This window comes from Myxocyprinus asiaticus, chromosome 3 (assembly GCF_019703515.2).
Source record: "Myxocyprinus asiaticus isolate MX2 ecotype Aquarium Trade chromosome 3, UBuf_Myxa_2, whole genome shotgun sequence".
In the NCBI taxonomy this organism is placed as follows: Eukaryota; Metazoa; Chordata; class Actinopteri; order Cypriniformes; family Catostomidae; genus Myxocyprinus; species Myxocyprinus asiaticus.
Genome location: NC_059346.1, coordinates 57,318,125 through 57,340,125, shown reverse-complemented (window position 1 = coordinate 57,340,125; position 22,001 = coordinate 57,318,125).

The window sequence follows — 22,001 nt, the reverse complement described above, 5'->3', positions numbered from 1 at the left end:
TTTGCACTACAGTTCAGAAAGAACATATTGTTAAACTCTGCATTAATTCAGTGTTTCCAGCAGTTCAAAAACAACGGCTCTTTAATGTAGAGGCCTTGCCTCTGTGACACTTGATTGCATTACCATCAGAGTGCACACTTACACATTCAAATTAAGCCAGCTAATACAAATGCCATATTTTGTCATTCGCTGCCTCCTTCCCCCTCTCACAGAAAATTAAACTAATAAAATAGCTTTTTTTCTGCTGTGAACTGGAAAAGCTTTTACAAAATAAACCAATATTACAATTCAGATTTTTTGCATTTTAGTAAGAAATCATGGCTTTGATTGAGCAATTGCAGACATTTAAAGCATTTACTAGTATCGGGATGGTGGTAGCTTTATGGTTGAACGCCGACAAGGTCCGCTTCCTCAATGCTCCTATCTCCCAGATCGGCCTATTCGGCGACACCATTGAGGACCTTGCCCAGCAGTTCTCGGTGGTGAAGAAGCAGACGGCGGCGATTCAACACATCCTTCCCTGGCGCAGTTCAAGGTCACGCACCCTGTCTGCTCGCTGCCGAGGGCATCCCCCTGTGGCTGCAACTCAGGCGGCTCCGCCCCTACCTGAGCCGACTGCTCGGCACCGGCGTAGAGCCCCCCACAGGAAGCTGATGCTCCCCATCTCACGGTCCGGCGATAAGAGCCCCAGGAAGGTCCCCAAGTGCCCCTGAGATGGACGACCTAGGGAAGAAGAGGCCTGCTGGAACCCCGGAGCTGGTGTCCAGACCACTCCGTACCCTGGTGGAGGGAATCCTGTGTTCCCTTTTGTTTTGTTTTCACTGCACGCCCAAGGGGCTGCGGTACCCACATTTTCAAAGAAAGAGCAGTTTCCTCACTCCCTGGGTCACACAGCCGGTGTTTAAGGCCGGACACTGAACACTCGCGGCTAGGGCGCTACAAACACGGGCCCCCTGCCGTTGCGCACCTGGCCATGGCACACCCATGGCCAGGCGGTCGTGACACATGCCGAGGGCGCTCAGCCCCTTCCCTCGCCACTGACCAGTCCTATGCTGGTATACGGAGCAAGGTAAGTGCTTTGATGTTTCCCTCAGGACAGCCACGAACTCGGCATGCGAGGCTCCTCTACGTGGCAGTTCCTGCTCCTCCCCACCTCGAGGCCCCACCCGCAGGTACATCAAACATGGTCATCCTCTTGGTTCCCCGCATGTGGAGTTTGGAGGCGTGGCTAGTGCTCTCCAACCCATCGCGCTGGCTGACCAGGACGATCCGACTCGGCTGTGCGATTCAGTTTGCCCGGCGCCTGCGTTCAGCGGCGTCCACTTCACCTCAGTGAGGGACGAGAACACCGCTGCCCTCCATGCGGAGATCGCGACCCTTCTGTGGAAGGACGCGATAGAGCTGGTCCCTCCAGCCGAGATGAAGAAAGGATTCTACAGCCCCTACTTCATTGTGCCAAAGAAAGGCGGTGGGTTGCGGCCAATCTTGGACCTGCGAGTACTGAACCGGGCCCTGCTCAGACTCCTGTTCAAGATGTTGACTCAGAAACGCATTCTGTCATGCATTCGGCATCAATATTGGTTCGCGCCGGTAGACCTGAAGGAAGCGTACTTCCATGTCTTGGTTTTACCTCGGCACAAACCTTTCCTGCGGTTCTCTTTCGAGGGCCGGGCATATCAGTACAAGGTCCTCCCCTTTGGCCTGTCCCTGTCACCTCGCATCTTTATGAAGGTCGCAGAGGCAGCCCTTGCCCTGCTAAGGGAAGTGGGCATCTGCATCCTCAGTTATCTTGACAACTGGCTGATTCTAGCCCGCCCTCGAGACCTGTTGTGTGCGCACAGGGACCTGGTGCTCAGGCACCTCAGCCAGTTGGGGCTTCGGGTCAACTGGGAAAACAGCAAGCTCTCCCTGGTTCAGAGCATCCATTTCCTTGGGATGGAGTTAGACTCGGTCTCCATGATGATGCGCCTCTCAGATGAGTGCACGTAGTCGGTGCTGAGCTGCCTGAAATTGTTCAGGCGGAGGACAGCGGTCCCACTGAAATATTTTCAGAGGCTCCTGGGGCATATGGCATCCGTGGCAGTGGTCACGCCGCTCGGGTTGATGCATATGCGACCGCTCCAGCACTGGCTTCAGACTCGAGTCCCGAGATGTGCATGGCGCCGCGGCATGTTATAACGAGACGAGATGTTGTGTCAATGTAGTGACAATAGGGGTCGCTCTTGGGAGCCCTAAGCACCTCTGATCTTTGAGAAAAGGCCAATGGGAATTGGCGAGTGGAATTTGCATGACACTCCTCCGGACATACGGGTATAAAAGGAGCTGGCTCACAACCACTCATTCAGGTTTTGTGCTGAGGAGCTGAGACAGGGTCCTGGCCTTTATCAGCAGGTAGTACAGCGTTGCGGCAAGAGGGACACAACGTTTTATTCCCTCCATCAGGGAATGGAGGTTACAACATTAACCAAGATGTTTTCTACGAAAACATGCTAAACAGATGTCTTTGACCATTGCATTACGTATTGCTGTGTTTTTGGCATCTCGTGCAGGAGCACCACAATTTTTTTTTAAGTTCTTTTGTCAAGTTAAAAAGAACATCAACTGTAAAAAACGTGTTTCGAGACACCTGTGTTATTCTCTTTTCCCTGATAGCACATGTACAACACCCAGACGTCTATCTGATGTGTGTGTTTACATCTGGAAGATGTCTATTTTACGTGGTTTGCTCATCTGCAATATGTCAATAAGACATACTGTATGTCAGTATGTATGTCTCGGATGTCAATAAGACATTCCGCAAATGAGACATTTATGATTTAGAATTATTGTAAATCTGATCTTTTTAAGATGTTTAGCAGATGTTAGATGCTTTCCAGATGAAAAGATCTAAAACAGACATCTCGGAGACGTAAGTGTGCTATCTGGGTTCATTGCACTGCATTGGTCTGAACGGCCTCTAGTCTTTTAGAAATGCTTTAGCCAGTAGTTACATGAATACTACACATACTGAAGAAAATGTAAAAATATTTTTCTCAATGTCATCAGAATTGACAAAAAAACATTTGTGCGTACCCCAAAATGAAATCTTGCAGGCAAAATCAGAAATGCTTACTTGATTTACAATGAATGAAATATAGTAGTGCAATTGAGGAAATTGTTAACAAACTGAAGGTAAATGTTTATATCACATTTAGCATAAACATTGTCAGATTTAATACATTACTGTTTGTTTTTTAGGCCCATTTTAGTTATTGTACGGTTATACTGTATTTTGTAAAGCAAAATTTTTAAATGTTAAAATAATAAATAAGGTTTATTTGATATATATGCCTATAGTTCTTTAAACTATTTAATACATTCATAAAAAAAACTCCTGTCTTAGACTCAGGCTTTACTGGTCTCGACTCGGACTTGGCCCTCTCTGGTCTTGATCTTGACTCGTGCTCGACCTCTTCTTGTCTTGGTCTTGACTCGAACACGACCTACTCTGGTCTTGGAATGGACTTGGACTCAGATGAGCTGGTCTCAACTACAACACTGCCCAAAGTTTGTTGGTTCAAACACTAGAAGGGGCAATGTGTAAACTCAAGAATTACTTAGGTCCCCTTTCACAGATTGACCCTTAAGCATGGCACTTAACCCCAGCATGTTCCATGGGGATTATGCCAGTTCAGGCAAGTCGCTGTGGATAAGAAACCGTGTAGCAAATTATAAATATTCAGAATTAGAATCAGCTTTATTGCCAGGTATGCTTACACATTCAAGGAATTTGTCTTGGTGACAGGAGCTTCCAGTGCATAAAAATAAAAATAAATAATAAAATAAATAAAAATAAATAAATAGAACTAGAATAAAAATAAAAATTGGATAGAAAATAAAGTATATATAGAATACACAATAAGACAATATTTACATACATATATATATACATACATATATATATATATATATATATATATATATATATATTTATATATATTACACACACACACACACACACACACACACATGTATATATACACATACATATATATACATAGTGCAAATACAAATCTGTTATATACAGTGCAAGGGAATGTAATGGAAGAAGAGGTAGTATGTGTTGGATAAATATAAAAAGACTAAACTGTGAATTGCACATAATTATTGCTCAATGGGGTAGTTTTAACTGTATATGAGATGGATAGCCTGAGGGGAAAAACTGTTCCAGTGTCTGATGGTTCTGGTGCTCAGAGCTCTGTAGCGTCGGCCAGAAGGCAACAGTTCAAAAAGGTAGTGGGCAGGGTGAGTGGGGTCCAGAGTGATTTTTCCAGCCTTTTTCCTCACTCTGGAAGTGTACGGTTCTTGAAGGGATGGCAGGGGGCAACCATTAATCCTCTCAGCAGTCCAAACTGTCCTCTGTAGTCTTCTGATATCCAATTTCGTAGCTGCACCAAACCAGACAATTACTGAAGTGCAGAGGACAGACTCAATGACTGCTGAGTAGAACTGTATCAGCAGCACCTGTGGCAGGTTGAACTTCCTCAAATGGTGAAGGAAGTACAACCTCTGCTGGGCCTTTTTCACAATGGAGTAAATGTGGGTCTCCCACTTCAGGTCCTGTGAGATGGTAGTGCCCAGAAACTTGAATGACTCCACTGCTGCTACAGTGCTGTTCAGAATGGTGAGGGGGGTCAGTGTTGGTGTGTTCCTCCTAAAGTCCACAATCATCTCCACTGTTTTGAGCGTGTTCAGCTCCAGGTTGATTTGACTGCACCAATCAGCCAGCTGTTCAACCTCCCTTCTGTATACAGACTCATCATCATCTTGGATGAGTCCGATGACAGTGGTATCATCTGCAAACTTCAGGAGCTTGACAGAGTGGTCCTTGTGCAGCGCAGTCATTTGTATACAGGGAGAAGAGTAGTGGGGAGAGCACATATTCCTGCGGGGCACCTGTGCTGATTGTACAGGTGCTGGAAGTGAATTTCCCCTGTCTCACTAGCTGCTGCCTGTCTGTCAGAAAGATGGTAATCCACTGACAGATAGATGTGGGAACAGAGAGTTGGTGTAATTTAGTCTGGAGAATAGCTGGGATGATGGTGTTGAAAGCCGAACTGAAGTCCACAAAAGGGATCCTTGCATATGTCCCTGGTCTGTCCAGATGTTGCAGGATATGATGCAGTCCCATGTTGACTGCATCCTCCACTGACCTGTTTGCTTGATAAGCAAATTGAAGGGGATCTAGAAAGGGTCCAGTGATGTCCTTCAGGTGGACCAACACCAGTCTCTCAAATGATTTCATGACCACAGACGTCAGGGTGACAGGTCTGTATTAATTAAGTCATGTGATTTTGGGTTTCTTTGGGACAGGAATGATGACTGAGCGTTTGAAGCAGCATGGGACTTCACACTGCTCCAGTGATCAATTGAAGATCAGTGTGAAGATGGGGGCCAGCTGGTTAGCACAGGATCTAAGACAAGCGGGAGAAAATCCCTCTGGGCCTATAATATCTAGGCTATACTATAATATCTAACCAGGTCTCATAGAATCACTTTACTATACCTACTTTATACAAAATGATTTTACATGGCTCACTGTACATATCGTAGAATTTACTGATGAAATGAACAGAGTGAGGCACAACAATGACTTTTAAAATGGCAGATTATCATTTAATAAACACTTAATTTTGTTTACCCTGTTCCTCACACAATGATATCTTATGACATCAAAACACTTTACTATACTGCATAGTGCATGATTTGTAAGGTGATACATTTTAATTGTTGGGCCTCATGTATTCAGATAGAAGACAAAGGCAGGACTAACACAGTCGTAAAACCTAACTCAGGCCCACATACCAAGTCATAAATCTTACTGATAAAAACCATGCCAAAATCAAACAAAGGGAGTCCAAAACAGACTACAAATCCCATGAAGCCTTGCTCACTAAAGGATCAAACTCTCAACTCCTATTGGATGAGGCACACAACAGAATGCACCTCAACCATGACATCATCAGGAGTAGAAATACCTCTGAAATGCTTCCGGGATTTGCTTCAAGCAACTTTGCCCGCCGTGTGTAGACACAGCTCATCACTGCTCTCAGGTGTAGCCTCGTGGCACAAGGAAGTAACGTACGACTTGAAACTGTGGCCATACAACCTCCATCTCGCTGGACGAGTTGAGATTACTCTATGTTCCACCAAACACTCTAACGGATCCGAAGGAGACCGCTGAGCAATCCGCATCTTCATCCATCTGCCTTCAGAAGTGAAGAGAGAAAAGATTTCTCTTCCATCTTCAATCAAGTCGACGTCGCTGATTTCTCCGCCAGCCCGCCAAGAATCAGCAGCCATACCGCCTGCCGACAGAGCGAAGAAACGGCCTCCAGTCATCACCCGAGCCTCGAGGAACCGAGTCGGAGTCAAAGGACGGATGAACACACATCTGCATCCTCATGCGATTCAAGTAAGAGGTTTACATCTGGGCAGAGATTGAATATTATAGTGTGTTATTCTTGTGTATCAAGGTTATTGCTTGTATAGTTTATATAAAGTATATATAATTATTAATTATTTCTGATAGTAACACTGGTCTAAACAACCAGTAAAGCCCTACATATTTACAAGCCTGATGAATTTTGATCAAATGATGCAGTAACTCAACTGATACCGCATTGCATTTACGATGCAAAGGAACAGGGTGTGAGTCCAGAACTGCACGTGAGCTGAAAATGTTGTAAAACCACCACAAAATTACATTGTTGCTTTAACATTTGCATATTTCCTATCACACTTGTTGTTTATGACACTGTCTGTAGGTTTAGGTTTGAGGTTTAGGGTAAGGAGGTTGGTTTTGTTGATTTAAAAATAGATAAAGCATCAACCTTAAAAGCCTGATTGAAAATAAAAAAGTAACTTACTTTAAGCACCACTCAGGCTACATCCTCATTAATCTGGATACATTTAAAAATGGCATTTTCTTTCACGAAACGCTCTCCTTCTACACTTAAAATATGAAAATGCTTAAATCCCCTTACAGTGCATGCGAAAAATTGTCATTCCATGTACGGAATTAAATGCAATTGTCCTTGTGTTCAGTTGCCAGACAGCAATTCTGAGTAAACTTCCTGTCGCCTTTGAAGGAATGCAATGTAAAGGTTGTATAAAGTAACATTTATCTGTAATTTATCTGTACACTTGTACAATAATGGCAACTTTCTGATTGGGAATGGTGATTGGAATGGCCCCTTCAGGCGCACAGTTGGCCTATATAAGCGGATGCTCAATCACCATTACTTCAGATTTATGTTCCTTCGTGACTACGAACATTCAACTTTGTCTAGGAAACCCTGTCCACTTCTCTGTTGAGATACACTTACAGCGGACGGTTATTCTCTGTGAGATGCAAACAGGATGACTCGTCGCATGTGCTCTTAGTGCCTGCAGCGAGAAGACTTACTGCCCCCTGTGTGTTCCGATGAAGTTTTCTCCACCTTGCTGTCAAAAACACTCTCGGTGTACAGGTGTAATAATATGAATAATATGGTTCAAAACAGTGTTACTATGAATGCAAACTTTAATACAGTGAAAAAGACACTCTATTAGCATAACAAATATATATCAATAAATAAAAATTTCAAACATTCTTTTGAATGTCCATGTACTAAAATAATATATTTGATGCCATGAGTGTACCTTCATTTACTTTTAGTATTATTTTGAATGGCCATGGAAAATGAAGCAATGTGATAACAATTTTATCTGGTCGCAAAAAGTAGTCCATTAATTTAACTGATGAACTTTCTCTTTTTGCTGACCCTTTATGCTTCGCAGAGCTAATGTGTGCTTCTAAATCACTTGCACCTTTATTTGCAACTAACACATAAGTGCCAGCTTTACATGTCTTACATTCTGCTTTCCACGGATCTCGACCTGGACGAAAGCATGAGAATTTTTTGTGCAAATCTTCTGTAAATTTGCACTTTCTTTTGGGCATTGTTTCCACTCAGCTGTCATTTGCTGCTACTGTCAAGCAACGGTTTGATATCGAACACAACAGCGCTTCGCGTGTTCGCGGAGAGATTGACAGGCAGGAATTTGGCCAATAGTTGCTGCAAGCCTCTTATAATCGACCAATTGGTGTCGAGAATGCGGGACTTACAAAGAGGGGTTAAAGCAATGTAAATATGTGCGCACACACAATGAAGTATTAGACCAGATGCACATCATAATGCAACTAAAACTGAATCCCGGACATTTTTGCAAATTTAGAAATCCCGGCTGGACGCTTTTTTAAGGTCCGAAAAAGAGGACATGTCTGGGAAAAAGAGGACGTATGGTCACCCTATGTTTGTCGGGTCTGGGCCTGAGGCTGCGAGTGGTCCATGGTGGAAGTCACCACCCTTTCCCCAGCAAGGGTGAGGAGCATGCACACACCACAGATAAGGAGCTTCTTCACATCCTCACGAGGGTGGTTAAAGAGCTCGGCCTTGAGTGGTCCCCTCCCGAAGAGGCAGAAAAGTCTTGCCTGGATGAGTGGTTTCTGCGGTCCGGTCATCGTCAGCAGACTGCAGCCAGGAGAAACGCTCCATTTGTACCGAAAGTCCACTCATAGCTCACTAAGACCTGGCACGTGCCCTACTCTGCACACACGCAGATCGGAGGGATTACCATCTTCACTTCCCCGGTGAAACAGGCAGTCGCAGCCCACCCCTGCCCGAACTCTGCCATGGGATTGAAATCCTGCTCCGCATATCCCTCCAAGCCGTGTCGACTAATGTCCACACTGGCTGGAAGAGCATACATGGCAGCGGGCCAAGCTGGATCAGCACTCCACAGAATAGCGGTGCTCCAGGTTTTTCAGGCTAAGCAACTCAAGAGTTTGAATGAGCAAGGCCCAGATTCATAAACATTTAAAGAGCTTCACACTGCGAAAGTCTTGGCACTGCAAGCTACGAAGGCTACGGCTCAAGCCATCTGCAAAGCGATGGGCAATATGGTGGTCCTGGATCGATTCATCTGGCTGACTCTCACGGACATGCGTGATGTGGAAAAAGCCACCCTCCTTGAGTCACCCAAGGGCCTCTTTGGCAGCGCCATGGAAGGCTTTTCTGAGTGCCTCATTGCCGCTCATAACCACTCTCAGGCAATGAGGCATTTTCTGCCAAAAAGGAGCAATGCTGCCTCTTACCCGGCCCATTCCCGATGTACCTCCGGTCAGCGGCCATCAAAGAACCCCTCTCGCTGCTCAAGCACTGCCAAAAGCCGCCACGGAGTCGGCAGTGAAGCCGCATAAACCATGGCCCAAAAGAATGCACCCGCCTTCCCAGCGCGAACCAAAATTATAACTCAGAAATTATAACAAAATGATAACATCCGTCCACAGGATTGATTTGTACCGATAGACCTGAAGGACGCGTACTTTCATTCATTTCCAATTGCGCCGCGTCACAGGTCGTTCTTGAGATTCGCGTTTGAGGGAACTGCTTATCAATTCAGATCTATCTTTCGGTCAATCTCTGACTCCCCGCATGTTCACGAAATGTATGAATGCGGCGCTTGCCCCATTGAAAATGAACGCTGTGCGTGTGTTGAATTATCTCGACAATTGGCTATTGATAGCCCAATCAGAGTCTCTACTGAACGAGCAGAGAGACTTAATGAAAACCTGGGTCTGAATGTCAACTGGGCGAAAAGCACACTTTCCCCCAGCCAACAAATCTCAGTGTCTGTCTTAGTTCAAACTAGGGAAAACATATCCACCGAAGTCTTTTCAGAAAATACTGTGTTTTATGGCGGCAGCATCTGCCATCATACCATTAGGTCTTATACACATGAGACCTCTCCATTATTGGCTCAAACGACATGTATCACAACACGCCTGGTGCCACGGGCCATTGTGGTAACTCGCAACTGTCTGGCTGCTTTAACACCTTGGACAGCTCCAGCCTTCTATTAAAAAGGTTTTATGCTGGGCCAAGTATTCAGACTAAAAGAGGTGACCACGGACGCGCCCAACATGGGTTGGGCTGTGGTGTGCGATGGACGCCCAGCTTTCGGCATCTGGACAGGTGCGACGCAAGCATGACACATCAACCGCCTAAAATTAAGGCTGTCTTTCTAGCATTGAAGGCTTTTCATTCCGACATTATGAATCACATTCTGATTCGTTCGCACAACATGACAGTAGTGGCAAACATAAATCGCAGAATCCGATGGCCACAATTGATGAGCATGACTCAAAGCCTCCTCCAAAGGAACGGTTGTCATCTATTCTCCTGACATAAGACATACGTCCTGGGCTGCCTGAATTATGGGGCAGATCTATTGTCACACTAGGGAGTGCTATCGGGGAAAAATAAACTTCACCCCTAGACAGTTCTGAGGATTTGGGAAGTATTTGGCAAAGCGGAAGTCAACCTATTTGTCTCTGCGGAGAACGCCCACTGTCCCTTTGATACTCAATGTCCCAAGCCCAAATATGCATTTCCCCCATTGCGCCTCCTTCACTCGCTCATCAGCAAAGTCCGGGAGGACAGGGAAACGATTCTGTAAATTGCACCAAAATGGCCCAATCAGTCCTGGTTTCCGGAGATGATAGAGGTATTGGACGGCCCTCTGTAGAAAATACCACTGAGGAGGGACTTCCTCTCTCAAGCACAGGGCAAGATTTGGCATCCCCAGCCAGAGCTGTGGAACCAACACGTGTGGCCATTGAACGGAGCACATTGACGGAACTGGCTCAGTCAGTGATAAACACCATTTTACAGGCTAGAGCACTGTTCACTAGATACCTCTATGCGCTAAAATGGCAAGTCTTTGCAAACTGGTGCTTTTCACATGGCGAAGACCCAGAAAATTGCTCCATAGCTGAGATCCTTACATTCCTCCAAGAGTGATTAGATGCTGGTCTTACCCCATCTACACTTAAGGTTTATGTAGCAACTATCTCGGCATTCCATGCCCCAGAGTTAGGCTCTGCTATAGGCAGACACGGTCTGGTCATAAAATTCCTTAGAGGAGCGAGGCATCTGAACCCCCTTTACCCTGCTATGGTGCAGACATGGTACCTAAATCTCGTGCTGAAAGCACTTAAAAGGCCCCCGTTTGAGCCATTATAATCTATTGAGTTTAGTGTGCTTTCCTTAAAGACTGCACTCCTGTTGGCTCTGGCCTCATTTAAATGAGTGAGTGACATACAGGTACTGTAGACTGACAGCTCATGCATGGAGTTCAGACCAGGTCTTTCAAAAGCCATACTTAAACCTAGAAAAGGCTACGTGCCTAAGGTTTTGTCAGATCAACTATTTATTTGTATGGAGGTCGCACGAAAGGCATGGATGTCTCCAAATAAAGGCTCTCTCACTGGATTGTAGATGTGATTGCCCTCGCATTACAAATCACAAGGTGCGAATTGCCCTACTGGGGTCAAAGCGCATTCAACTAGAAGCATGGTATCCTCATGGGCATGGACAAATGGGGTGTCTTTACAAGACATTTACATGGCAGCAAGATGGTCTTCACAAAACACGTTTATGAGGTTTTACAACCTAGACGTGGCATCCATCTCTTCACAAGTCCTCTATGTCTAGAGCGCTTATACCTTATATTCAGCAGGTAGGCCAAAAAAACCCTGTTACGTGTAGGCTACCGGTTATATTTTATACAACCACTATATCTAAGCTGTATTATATTTCCCCTCTAAGTCACAAGCACTCCCTATAAAAATAAAATATATCTTCTAACCACGGTTGCGGAAAGGTTAAAATTACACTGTGTACACCTATATTCTCATATAGGTACCCAGACTATACTTACTCCCATCTGGTATTAGCCACGTGGGTTATATATATAAATATATATATATGTACACACACACACACACACACTTAAGGCATGTATTACATGTCATCGGCCTGTTGGCCTGTGACTCAGTATACATATCCTTATTAAGTGTTTCCCCCTGGGGGTGTGACTTCACATAGTGCGGTGGTATAGGATTCTGTTCACCATAGTGCTTACAGCAATATTGAGTGAACTGAATCGAAAGGGAAGGTCTCTGGTTACACATGTAACCTTGGTTCTCTGAGATGAAGGGAATGAGACACTGTGAAAGCTGGCCAGACTACTACTTCAGTGAATTGAGAAAAGAGTAATGCCCTCTGTTCCTCAGTCAGAAATTTCTGAAGTAATGGGAATGAGTGCCCACTTATATAGGCTGACAGCATGCCTAAGGGTGGAGCTCAAATCACCATTGCCAATCAGACGATTGGCGTAATTGTACAAGGGATTCAACTAGGTCGTTGAGGAAAGTATTCCCCAAATTTTTGGTCAATACTCGTCCCCTTCAACTCAGGGAACTGAGGTAACTCACGTAACCCTGTCCACGCTACAACGTGAAGACTGCGTTTTCAAATTTATCATATTGGGAGAGCGTTTTCCAAAATCTCACTTTCTGATAAAAAGTAAAGTCAATATGGAAATATCCAAATCATGGCTCTGGAAGCAAGGGAATGAGGCAATGTTTGTACATGTTTTTGCACAGTTTTTCGTCTTTCTGGGAAGCTTTTCATGTTTTTCACACACCTTTAAGAAAATGTAGCACTGCAAATTCTTATTTAAATACTAGTCTTAAATGGGATCTTGGTGAATCCGGAGAGAGAGAAATTTAAGGAAAGATTGAACAAGACATAATGAGACAGACAGAAAAAGAGAGAGTTAACTTGATGCCTAAAATGGTCTTTCAATAAACTGAAGTGTACGATTGAGGCATGAAATCCAGAGTTGTTGTGACCCCTTCTGACCTGTTTCCTGGTAACCTGACACCATCAGAACAGAACTCCAACAAACAAAGTATTGGAGGTATAAAGAGGGGGGAATGTTGAGGAAAGGACAGTGGTTTCTAAGACAACAGTATTGTAATTGGTTCTTTTATCCTACCCACACTCTGTTTGAATAGACACTGAATCATGAAATATTAACATATTGACAGCATCTAAAATGTAAAGCCTGGTACAGTATGTACAAACAAACTTTAGAGATGTAAAATTGTTTATGAATCCTTTGATGTTAGTAGAATATGGAATACATAGCTTGATTTTGTCGTTATAACGGTTACATTATAATGGTTTCATTCTGTTGTTGTGTGATTTCTTAAGACTGGTTGTTCCATTGTACATTGTATGTGACGCACAAAAACACACACACATTAGTCTTTCTATCAAATACTTGTATAATGATATTTTCCTTTCCCTAACCCTACCCCAAAAACTATATTCTATTGATTTTTTATAATTGATAATTATCTTTGATGATTGTTGAATTTGAAGGATCAATAAGCTAGTGTTAATTTTAATTAATGTTTCATCGATGTTAATGATTAGTGATTATCTTCAATGTTCTATTGATTTTAATAATTAATAATTATCTTTGACAATTATTAATTATTGCTAATAACCAAACCCGCTCCTAAACATAGCACACTACATTTACTGGAGCCCCATATGAGGTTTTAATGAGTTAGATTTTATCAATTAATTAATCAATTAATTAATTTAAATATTAATTAATAACTAAATAAATAATTATTAATTATTTCTGATAGTAACACTGATCTAAACAACCAGTAAAGCCCTACTATATTTACAAGCCTGATGAATTTTGATCAAATGATGCAGTAACTCAACTGATACCGCATTGCATTTACGATGCAAAGGAACAGGGTGTGAGTCCAGAACTGCATGTGAGATGAAAATGTTGTAAAACCACCACAAAATGACATCGTTGCTTCAACATTTGCATATTTCCCATCACACTTGTTGTTTATGACACTGTCTGTAGGTTTAGGTTTGAGGTTTAGGGTAGGGAGGTTGGTTTTGTTGATTTAAAATAGATAAAGCATTAACCTTAAAAGCCTGTTTGAAAATAAAAAAGTAACTTGCTTTAAGCACCACTCAGGCTACATCCTCATTAATCTGGATACATTTAAAAATGGCAATTTCTTTCTCGAAACACTCTCCTTCTACACTTAAAATATGAAAATGCTTAAATCCACTTACAGTGCATGTGAAAAATTGTCGTTCCATGTACGGAATTAAATGCAATTGTCCTTGTGTTCGGTTGCCAGACACCAATTGATTTAAAAATAGATAGAGCATTAACCTTTAAAGCCTCATCTGTTTGAAATAAAAAAGTTACTTGCTTTAAGCACCACTTAGGCTACGTCCTCATTAATCCGGAAATATTTAAAAATGGCATTTTCGTTTTTGAAAACGCTGTCCTTCTACACTGAAACGTATGAAAATGCTTAAATCCCTTTACTGCGCGTGCGAACAATTGTCGTTCCATTTACCGAATAAAATGCAATTGTCCTTGTGTTTCGTTGCCAGACAGCAATTCTGAGTAAACTTCCTGTCGCCTTTGAAGGAATGCAATGTAAAGGTTGTATAAAGTAACATTTATCTGTAATTTATCTGTACACTTATACAATAATGCCAACTTTCTGATTGGGAATGGTGATTTGAGCTCTGCCCCTTCAGGCGCGCAGTCGGCCTATATGAGTGGACACTCAATCACCATTACTTCAGATTTATGTTTCTTCATAACTACGAACATTCGACTTTGTCTAGGAAACCCTCTCCACTTCTCTGTTGAGATACACTTACAGCGGACGGTTATTCTCTGCGAGATGCAAACAGGATGACTCGTCGCATGTGCTCTTAGTGCCTGCAGCGAGAAGACTTACTGCCCCCTGTGTGTTCCGATGAAGTTTTCTCCACCTTACTGTCGAAAACACTCTCGGTGTACAGGTGTAATAATATGAATAATATGGTTCAAAACAGTGTTACTATGAATGCAAACTTTAATACAGTGAAAAAGACACTCTATTAGCATAGTATAAATATATATCAATAAATAAAAATTTCAAACATTCTTTTGAATATCCATGCACTAAAATAATATATTTGATGCCATGAGTGTACCTTCATTTACTTTTACTATTATTTGAATGGCCATGGAAAATGAAGCAATGTGATAACAATTTTACCTGGTCGCAAAAAGTAGTCCGTTAATTTAACTGATGAACTTTCACCTTTTGCTGACCCTTTATGCTTCGCAGAGCTAATGTGTGCTTCTAAATCACTTGCACCTTTATTTGCAACTAACACATAAGTGCCAGCTTTACATGTCATACATTCTGCTTTCCACGGATCTCGACCTGGATGAAAGCATGGGAATTTTTTGTGCAAATCTTCTGTAAATTTGCACTTTCGTTTGGGCATTGTTTCCACTCAGCTGTCATTTGCTGCTACTGTCAAGCAACGGTTTGATATCGAACACAACAGCGCTTCGCGTGTTCGTGGAGAGATTGACAGGCAGGAATTTGGCCAATAGTTGCTGCAAGCATCTTATAATCGACCAACTGGTGTGCGAGAATGCGGGACTTACAAAGAGGGGTTAAAGCAATGCAAATATGCACATACACACAATGAAGTATTAGACCAGATGCACATCATAATGTAACTAAAACTGAATCCTGAAAACTGACATTTTCTCAAATTTAGAAATCCCGGCCGGACGCTTTTCTAAGGTCCGAAAAAGAGGACATGTCTGGGAAATGATATTTTCTTTTCTCTAACCCTACTCCAAAAACTAACTAACAGCTATTAGAAGCTGTCAATACATTAATATTTTACTTTTCAATGTCTGTCCAAATAAACAAAAAAGTACATGTAGCCTACACTTTATATGAAGATAATTATGAATACAAATGAAATTACCTTGGAAATATGCTGAGGAAGTAGTCACTAATTTTATGGTTTAACAAGCTGTGTGTATTACTGCAAAACTTGAGTTGATATGCCATAAAAACAATGGACTGATGTGCAGGGGCTGCAACAGCGAATTTTGATTGCTAGTGCTGAAGAGGTTCTAAATCATTGACAGGGGGAGCTGAGCTTTGGTCACTAAATATGTGCAAAACCCGGCATGGTCAAGCAATTTTATTAATATCAGTTTGCACGTGGTGACAACAGAAGTTAAATCGCTACACTACAGCCTCAATAAAACAGGCAACACACTTTCAGGGGTGTTTTTAGCTGTTTACAGTACTGTCTGAAGCACAGGTCCAGCAAAACAATGTACCCTTATTGGGGGTCTGTGGACATGCTCCCCCAGGAAAAACGTTTTGTAAAAACGGCACTAAAGCATTTAATTCTGGTGACTTTAGGAGCAGCATTTTTACCTTTTCATAGGTCTTGTGTAGCAATTAATGTAACTACGGGCTACAAGTATTGATAAAAGTCTTATTCACACAGCACATCCAGCACTAGTAAAAGTTTCTCAAAATCAGCTACTTTTAAAAAAAAAAAGACTGCTGACCATGGTATTGTGATGGTATCAGATTGTAATACTGAGGTGTATTGATGTACACCATGGTATTTACATAGTACTCCAATGTACATGTAAAAAAATAAAAAAAACATACAATGATACTTTTTGATACCTGTTTGGTTGAAAAAACGGCTTTACCTTGAATTGTTGAGTTGCAGGTTTTGATTCAAAATATCGCCGTCACCATATAAATGGGGAGAGCCCGTAAACTGACACCTATATGTTGCAAAATTGTCCATGATTTCTCTTAAAAAACAGCCATTTTTATCGTAGTAAACCACATATTGTTCACACCAATAGGATTGTTGAGTGTAAAACATGCTGAAGATTAATGGACAGGCAGCCAATTCATTAAGTTTTGCATTGTTTCCTCATGAAAGCAGTTTATTATTCTTGTATCTTGTCTCCTCGCCAGTGAACCACCATAAGAATGTCAATGGGACCGCTACTTTAAGTTTTTTTTTTTTTTTGCTAAATTTGAAAGTTCACCTTGGTAGAAGGGCTCTCTGGTTGTCACAAAGCAGGGTCTGGGTTGTTAGGTTATGGGGGCTGCTCCACCATTACTGAGAGAGAGTTGTTGTGAGACATGCTGTTGCAGTGAGTGCACTTAATAAAGTTTCAACAGTTAAGTTTACCTCCTCATCTGCTCTGTGTATCATGACAGTAAATATTCCACTTGATTGTTTTCTGTGAGAAATGCTCCACACGATACAGTGTGTGAGCTGTCTGAACAATTTGGACCATTTTGCCAAAACGTTTGATTTATTCTTTGAAGGAATTGACTCAAATGACTAATTCATTCGTAAATCGGGCATCACTAGTTCTGATTCTAAACAGGCAACAGAAATACGGGACACACGACATGATTGCTAAAATATTGTCAGGTAAAATGTTTCTTCATAAAATCTTCATACAGAGGATAATCTGCTGGCTGATACAAACATTTTCTGGGGGTGCTATGGACTTTCTTGGGGAGGCTGAAGCACACACTAGTCCTTCCCTAGTCCCCTAGAGAATATATATTAGAAAAACAGAGAAAGATAGAGAGGGGGGGGGGGGTTCATTTGATGACAGAGTAGAGGCTGGGTTTTCAACAGCAACAGTTAATGAATTTTTGATGCTGTATCTTGTTAATAAGCATAACATCCATCCTGCTGTGTGACTGTAATACAATTGGTTTCTGTGCGAGGAACAACGCTGATCAAACTAGCACTCACAAATGCTTATTCACGCTGGTGCTGGGCATAAATATTAACATTATTATGCACTATGGCAAGGGCATGAAAGTACACACATACAAACACACCCATGCCAAAACTGCTGCTGTTTAAATTAAGTCATTCACCATTATCAATCCAAATAACTATAGTTTCACTTACCTCTGTGTATTCATTCATTGCTCTTTGTATTTTGTTACTCTTTAACCTTTCAATATTTCAATATTTTTTTAAATACCCCAATAATATCAATATTAAATATTATCTCCGAATAGAATACTTATTATTCAATAAATTGTGCTGATAAAATATGTAATAATCTAAACATATTACCCTGTCCACATTTCTCATTCATACTCTGTATGTAGATTTAATGCATAATTCAACACAAATTATGAACATAATGTAGGTAATGCTAAACAAATATCATATTTCACCTCAAAATTTAAAATAAAGAAAAATAAATTATGTTTTGCTCAAGGAAAATGAAGCCTATTTTTAGTGTGATTGAGACGTTTGGCTTTATGACACTATTTTCATGTCTCACATCCCCCAATTCGTAAAATCTCATTTTAAGACAGTATATATTATTTATGATTTAAATTAATATATATATATATATATATATTTATATATATATATATATATAAGCATTAAAAATTATGAGAAATACATAGATAGGAAGAAGGGGTATGGTTGGGAGTGAGATATGAAGTTAGGGAGGTAGGGATGGAGGCAAATGGGGGGGATGGATGAGTACGAGTGGGTGATTAGTATTCGAACAGCGTGCTGCTCCAGAGAGGATTAATGGACTCTGATGCTTAATATCCTGGAGAACAATTAATTTGCCCACAGTTTTGTCATGGTTGAAAGTCAAATGCTGGAACGGATCGATGTGGCCCGGCCCGGCGGTGGAATCGTGCGAGCCCCTTCTGCCGACTGCAGAATTTTAATTTCGTCATCATCATTTCACCTGCCAACATCTCCAGCCCAAACCCCTCCCCCTGCAGACTGACAGAGCTGTGCCTGACATGGCTGAAAGGGTTGGGATGGGTGGGGATTTGGTAGACACATCTACACATTTGGTAGAGGCATACTTCCTGTATATGCAGCCTGAAGGAGACATGCACATGTGTGTATATTTATTGTCAAGTAAAAATAAACAAAACTAATACTCTCACATAGACCTATACACATATGTCTACAGACACAAAAATGGCACATTTGAAGCTGCAAAAACATGATAACTGTGCCATACAGGTATTGTCTCGGATGGACAGACTTTCAACTGTTGGCATGAAGTCTAGTTCACACTGCAGCTTATTCTGGCCAAGAACCGCCCACAGGCACAGATTGTCTGATCGAAATGTAAAGTGACCAACCAAAAAAAAATTTATGTGACATTTAGGGGCAGGTTTACAACAGTATAACTGTAGTAAAATCATTGTTATTTGTATCAAAACCATGGTTTCCGCCAAAATAAACTATGGTTACTACAGTCATGGTTACAATAATTTTATTATTGTAATAACATAACATTAACAATAATTTTGATGAAATTATGGGACATCATAGATAGTTCATTAGAATTAAATGGTCTGGTGTTGTAAGTCTGTTTTTATAGCTTAATGTGTATAAAATTAACACTAATTCACTGAAGTATACTGATGTATACAGTATACAATACTGATTACATTTAAGAGAGAGTCTTTTAGTATTCAGCCCACAATAAATTTTTTTAAAGTATTCTGCCAAGCCACGCCTGCCACTATGTGTTTCTAAACTAACGTCTTGAATACCTTTAAACGATTCAATGCCATTACCAGGGTTTGACATTAAAATGCAGAAAGATTTTTCTTCTTCTTTTGTTTTCTTCCTTTTTTAAAAACAAGTTAAAAATAATTGTATTATATTATGTCACAAAGACATAATAAATTTGATAGAGCTTAGCTTGTATTAAAGCTGGAACACTCCTTTAAAAACAAATGTGTAGGCTGATAAAAAGCAGCAGTTTGTTTTATTTTACACCACTCTCTTCTGATTCCCTCTGTCTCATCATAAGAAATTCCTTCATAACCCTGGGTAATTTGTGCTACATTAATGTGTTAATGAGAATATCCTTGAGCTATTGAACATTGGTGAAAAATTAACCACTAGTTTCCAGCTTGGGGCATGTAGAGGGAGTCTCTGGCAGTGTGTATTTTCGGGCTGTGTGTGTGTGTGTGTGTGTGTGTGTGAACACCTTTAATTGATCTGCATCTCCTCTAAAGTTTTTACAAATCTGTTGCATTATGAAGAAACACAGCATTGCTTGAGGTGAATTGTTTGATTGTGTTTTTAATGGAATTTATCTCAAGGTACATGCTTTTATCCCAGAATATCCCCAATGTTTGGTTGGGTGACGATTTCAAGAGTTGTAGTTTTTTAAAAACAAAACCTGACTACAATGGAATGTTAGACGGTTAACTGATTAATAGATCTAAACAATTTTAACATAACGAGTTCTGTATTGAAGTGCTATAATTTAGAAATAAAACATCACAATTTTAAATTTGCTGTTTTTCTTTACTTAGTATTGATTGAAGAGTACAATATTACAGAAGCAAATTGGTCTTTGTTATTATCATATTTAAGTTTCCTTTCAGAGGAACTTCTACATTGCGTGATAACGCAATTGGGAACACATCAGTGGTCACGTGGTCTTAAGTCCCTACACAATTATGGCAGTTCACTGGCTGATGGTGCTTAAACAACACCCATAAGGAGCTACGTCATGGGCTCCTTATAGGTGCTTGCTTCGGTGCCATTTCCTCAGAATTTCTGTTCTTCGGTGCACAATTTGTCTAAGCCTGTGTTGTTACTAGCGACTTCAAAGCAAGTATTTATATATATTCTCCCTTTTGAGTGGCAACGCAGGATCCCATTTAAGAAGTGCTTACCTCCGTGTACGCGGTTCATCGTCGGCGAAGATTCTCATGACGTGTGTGAGCTGTCTGGCATTTTGCCATGCAGAGACCATATTAGAGGGTTTGGATTGCCCGCAGTGTGATATGATGAACGTCAGGACGGTCCGCACAAGGCTCGCCTCATTTCTAGGATGCAGTTAAGCTGCGTGTCCATTCTGGCCATGTGTCCGCCAGCGCCGCGCGGCCACTTGACTCGTGGGAGGCCTACACGGATGCTGACCCGGAAGACATGGGAAATGAATATACTGTACATGGAATATACACGCGGGCATTTGTGTCCCAGTCATGAGGCCCGCACAGTGGTTTCCTTCGTTATTGAGGATCAGGACGCCAACAGTGGCGTCAGAGTCCGAGGATTTCAGCGGTGGACAGGCCAAAGCCTTGCCACCCAGCAGATGGATTTCCAGGCCCTCTGTAACTTATAAGAGTTACTTGAGGTTATTTCATGTGCAGTGGAGAAGCTGCACTTGGATTTGCCGAATGTGGTTCAGTCGGAGGATCAAAAGTCTATCCTGGATGACTGTTTTCTAGCGGGCCAATGTGTGACGGTGCATCGTAGGCTGCTTTCTTTTTCCCCAGACCTCCATTGGTAGATTTCTGCAGCGGCCACAAGAAATCGAGGCCAACTGTTCCCTTGAAGGCTTGAATTACTTTTTTGAATAAAGCCTTTAATCAACGACTTTGTTGAATAAAACCTTCCTGGCTTTACACACACTAGCAGTTTTGCAAGTCTACCAGGCTCATTTTATGAGGGATTTGGATGAGGGAGCTGGACTGGATGCTGAGGCCATCATGGACCTACGCAGAGCTTCTGATTTGGCACTGAGAGCTACCAAACATATAGCTCATGCTGTTAGTCAGAATATGGCAGGCCTTGTGGCGGTGGAGTGTCATTTGTGGCTCACGCCCACAAATATTAGTGACAAGGACCTTTAAATGAACGCCCCCATGTCTGGTCTGTTCGGTGACACAGTCCAGTTGGTAGTTAAAATGTTCCATGCTGTGAAACAGCAAACTGTTGCATTCAAGTAGTTGCTTCCTCGTTGTGAGAGAGAAAAGCCCGCTGCAGCTCCAATTCGCTCATGTTCGGCATCTTCGCAATGTTCCACCAGAGAGCAGCATAAAGCGCTGTTTTTTTCACCCCCTCCAAAGGATTGGGGTCCTCATAGGTTCCCACCCTCACAGGCGCACCCATGTAGGTGCTTGGATGTTGGTTAGGCTCCTTTCAAACGGTTGGCCGGACATCAGAAGCGAGTCTGACATGCTTGCTGTGTAACTAAGGGTGAGTCCCCATTCAGTGAACAGAATTGGACCGTAAAAACATGTCTCTTCCCTGTTTACCCTATGGACAGTATCGGGAAAAGTTCGCTGTTGTGCTCGTCTCAAACACCTGACAACCAGATTATAGCCCAGTTTCCCTCTGCAGCTTGCACTGGGG